Below are 5,242 nucleotides of genomic sequence, written 5' to 3'. Positions count from 1 at the left end.
TAGTAACACCGCGGGCTGTTTTGGGTTAGTTAATTAAAAACTATGATAAAATTTGATTTAAAAGTTGTTATTCTGAGAAAATGATTTTTATTATGAACATGAAACTATATCCAAAAATTATGGTTAAACTCAAAGTGGAAGTATGTTTTCTAAAATGGTCATCTAGACGTCGTTCTTTCGACTGAAATGACTACCTTTACAAAAACGACTTGTAACTTATTTTTCCGACTATAAACCTATACTTTTTCTATTTAGATTCATAAAATAGAGTTCAATATGAAACCATAGCAATTTGATTCACTCAAAACGGATTTAAAATGAAGAAGTTATGGGTAAAACAAGATTGGATAATTTTTCTCATTTTAGCAACGTGAAAATTGGTAACAAATCTATTCCAACCATAACTTAATCAACTTGTATTGTATATTATGTAATCTTGAGATACCATAGACACGTATACAATGTTTCGACCTATCATGTCGACACATCTATATATATTTCGGAACAACCATAGACACTCTATATGTGAATGTTGGAGTTAGCTATACAGGGTTGAGGTTGATTCCAAAATATATATAGTTTGAGTTGTGATCAATACTGAGATACGTATACACTGGGTCGTGGATTGATTCAAGATAATATTTATCGATTTATTTCTATACATTTAACTGTGGACAACTAGTTGTAGGTTACTAACGAGTACAGCTGACTTAATAAACTTAAAACATCAAATTATATTAAAAGTGTTGTAAATATATTTTAAACATACTTTGATATATATGTATATATTGTTATAGGTTCGTGAATCAACCAGTGGCCAAGTCTTACTTCCCGACGAAGTAAAAATCTGTGAAAGTGAGTTATAGTCCCACTTTTAAAATCTAATATTTTTGGGATGAGAATACATGCAGGTTTTATAAATGATTTACAAAATAGACACAAGTACGTGAAACTACATTCTATGGTTGAATTATCAAAATCGAATATGCCCCTTTTTATTAAGTCTGGTAATCTAAGAATTAGGGAACAGACACCCTAATTGACGCGAATCCTAAAGATAGATCTATTGGGCCTAACAAACCCCATCCAAAGTACCGGATGCTTTAGTACTTCAAAATTTATATCATATCCGAAGGGTGTCCCGGAATGATGGGGATATTCTTATATATATGCATCTTGTTAATGTCGGTTACCAGGTGTTCACCATATGAATGATTTTTATCTCTATGTATGGGATGTGTATTGAAATATGAAATCTTGTGGTCTATTATTACGATTTGATACATATAGGTTAAACCTATAACTCACCAACATTTTTGTTGACGTTTAAAGCATGTTTATTCTCAGATGAATACTAAGAGCTTCCGCTGTTGCATACTAAAATAAGGACAAGATTTGGAGTCCATGTTTGTATGATATTGTGTAAAAACTGCATTCAAGAAACTGATTTCGATGTAACATATTTGTATTGTAAACCATTATGTAATGGTCGTGTGTAAACAGGATATTTTAGATTATCATTATTTGATAATCTACGTAAAGCTTTTAAACCTTTATTTATGAAATAAAGGTTATGGTTTGTTTTAAAAATGAAGGCAGTCTTTGAAAAACGTCTCATATAGAGGTCAAAATCTCGCAACGAAATCAATTAATATGGAACGTTTTTAATCAATAAGAACGGGACATTTCATAATGCCTTTTGGTCTTACGAATGCACCTGCGACATTCATAGATCTTATGAACCGAGTGTGCCAACCTATGTTGGACAAGTCGGTAATTGTGTTCATTGACGACATACTTGTCTATTCTAAGAGTATGAAGGAACATGAACACCATTTGCGCGAAGTGTTAAGGACATTGCGAAAGGAGATGTTGTATGCTAAATTCTCCAAGTGTGAATTTTGGCTAAGGGAAGTGCAATTCCTTGGCCATATTGTGAATAAAGAAGGTATTCAAGTAGATCCGGGGAAGATAGAGGCGGTAAAGGGTTGGAAACAACCGACGACATCAACGAAAATCTGAAGTTTTCTCGGGTTGGCCGGTTATCTTCGTCGGTTTATCCAAGACTTTTCAAAAATCGCTTCTCCATTGACAAAGTTGACGAGAAAGAACGTGAGATTTAATTGGAAAAATGAGCAAGAAATTGCTTTCCAATTGTTGAAAGAGAAATTGTGTCAAGCTCCGGTGTTAGTGTTGCCAGAAGGAATTGAAGATATGACGGTTTATTGTGACGCCTCAATAAATGGGCTCGGGTGTATTCTAATGCAACGGGATAAAGTCATCGCTTATGCCTCTAGACAATTAAAGGAACACGAAAAGAGATATCCGACTCATGACCTTGAATTGGTGGCGGTGGTTCATGCGTTGAAAATTTGGCGCCACTACTTGTTTGGTGTCAAGTGTACGATTTATTCGGATCATAGAAGTTTGAAACATCTCTTTGATCAACGAGATTTGAACAATCGTCAACATAGATGGATCGATTTGGTAAAAGATTATGATTGTGAAATACTTTACCATCTGGGTATGTGGTCGCGGATGCATTGAGTCGAAAGAGTCAACATCCGGTGATACGAGTAGGATCGTTACGCATGACCATTACTAACAATTTTCTTGTAAAGCTTGGTGAGATTCAAATTGAAGCTTTTGTTAACAACAAGCATGAAGAACGAATCATGGGTCAAACGCAGTCTATTACCTTAGGCCCGCATGGTTTGTTGTCCTTTTAAGGACGATTATGGGTGCCTAAAATGGGTGATTACCGACACGTGCTACTTGATGAAGCACATAAGTCAAAGTATTTCATTCACCCGGGTGCAACAAAGATGTACCTTGGTTTGAAGAAAGAGTATTGGTGGCCCGGAATGAAACGTGATGTGGTTAAGTGTGTTGAACAATGCGTTACGTGTTTGCAAGTTAAGGCCGAACACCAAAAGTCTTATGGTATGTTACAGCCGTTAGAAATCCTGAAATGAAAATGGGAGCACATTACCATGGATTTCATTACAAAGTTACCAAAGACGATGATGACTCAATTTGATACAATTTGGGTGATAGTTGATCGGTTGACGAAAAGTGCATTGTTTCTTCCCATTCGAGATACGACATTGTCAGAAACTCTATCAAATTTGTTTATCAAGTAAGTGATATCGAGACATGGGGTTCCTATATCTATTGTTTCGGATTGGGATACTCGTTTCACATCTCGATTTTGGAATAAGTTTCATGAAGATATGGGTACACAATTGAAAATGAGCACGGCGTATCATCCTCAAATAGACATCCAAACCGAACATACGAATCAACTATTGGAGGACATGTTACGGGCGTGTGTTATTGATTTCAGTGGAAGTTGGGATGAGCACTTGCCTTTGGTGGAATTCTCGTACAACAATAGTTATCATACTAGTATTGGGATGCCACCTTATGAGATGCTTTATGGGCGAAGGTGCCGAACTTTGGTTTGTTGGGGTGAGGTAGGACAAAAAGAAATCGGGAGTACCGACGTGGTTTTAGAGACGAATTTTAAAATTGAGATGATTCGGGCTCGATTAAAGGCGGCGCAAGATAGACAAAAATCGTATGCCGATAAACGTAGGCGATCGATTGAGTTTCAAGAAGGTGACATGGTGATGCTTAAGGTTTCGTAGTGGAAGGGTATTATTCGGTTTCGAAAATAGGGGAAGTTAGCTCATCGGTTTATTGGGCCTTTCAAAATTTTGGCTCGTGTGGGTGAAGTTGCCTATAGGCTAGAGTTACCCGAAGAGCTTGCGGGGATTCATAACACATTCCATGTTTCCCACCTCCGTAAGTGTCTTGCGGATGACTCGACGTGGGTACCATTGGATGAAATTTCCTTGAACAACAAGTTAGAATATGTCGAGGAACCGATTGCCATTCTTGACGAAAAGGTCAAAATGTTGTGTAACAAAGAGGCGAGGACTTATAAAGTCCAATGGCGTCACCGAAAGGGGTCCGAGTTCACATGGGAATCCGAAGAGTTTGTTTTGGTGTATATCACTGCTTGTCATGTGGCTTGGATCGCGAGGACACGCTCCGATTCAAGTGGGGGAGACTTGTAACGACCCAGAAATTTCAAGAAAATACACTAGGAGCGCTGCTCCTAGGTCCAGGAGCGCCGCTCCTGTACAGGGAAAAGCTTGGGTCTTTTGTTTAAATTGTTAAAATAAGAAGGGCACTTTGGTCTTTTCGCATATGGACGAATTTAAAGCCACAAGATCAGATCTAGAGTACCATTAACTCTATTTTCAACTACCTCATCTTTTTCACTTCAATTTTAGAGAGAGAAAGAGATCCTAGTGTGAGGAATGAAATGGCCGAAACGAACGGTTTTATTTATGCCCTGTCGTTAGGTCGCAATACGTCAGAATCAACCACCAAGAGGGGGGTACTGTTTTAAATTTATATTTAGCGGGGCCTAAATCGTACTACTCCTTAGTATGAGTAAGGGAAGTATGACCTAGAGTCGTATTTTTGAGATATCAGTAGAATCGAACCTATATTTAAGCCTAAGATAGTTATGAAGGAGTAGTGGTTACTTAATTTTTGGGATTTTCTAATTTATAAGACAGATAAAGTAAATGCGATAAAATTTGTAATTCAGATAAGGTTAAAGTAAGTGCATACTATGATTTCATCAGTTACTTTGCCGAGATTATGGAATGCTGACTCATGAATAGGCAGAGGCCTTGTATTCATTACACTGGTCCTAAACGCCCCTGTCATAAGACATGTCACTGGGTACTGCACTAGGCTTGAAGATTCTTAATAGACAGCAACGTCCCTTATCCCCGATGCTCGTGCAGTCTGAATACAGGCATACACGTTCAGACGGCTCATCCAATTGAGCGACTCGGTTGGGTGACGTATTAACATTCCACAAAGGTCTAAACGTTCTTAAGTATAATGGAATACATGGTTTACCATATCCGAGAGACGTGATGTGTTTCAATGCTTTCGTTAATGATTGGTTTTAAAAGATAGCTAGGCCCTTAAAAAGAGTTCAACCATAAAGAACACCATCGCCAAGTCCAGCTGACTTCCATGAACACGTCCGGTTATCCTAACGGTCTAATCTTTTATGTGTCTAAAAAAACAGTTCCTTAATTAACTAAGAATCCCTCAAGCGGGGTGCAATGCTTGAGACCGCGTTATGGTGCAGTGTACTAATCAACACTGACCGGGTTCAATGGCCTTACTTAGCAGAGGTACAGCTTACAAC

This window comes from Rutidosis leptorrhynchoides, chromosome 4 (genome assembly GCF_046630445.1).
Source record: "Rutidosis leptorrhynchoides isolate AG116_Rl617_1_P2 chromosome 4, CSIRO_AGI_Rlap_v1, whole genome shotgun sequence".
NCBI classification, from domain to species: domain Eukaryota; kingdom Viridiplantae; phylum Streptophyta; class Magnoliopsida; order Asterales; family Asteraceae; genus Rutidosis; species Rutidosis leptorrhynchoides.
The sequence above is the reverse complement of the archived record's forward strand: the minus strand, read 5'-3'. Positions refer to the sequence as shown.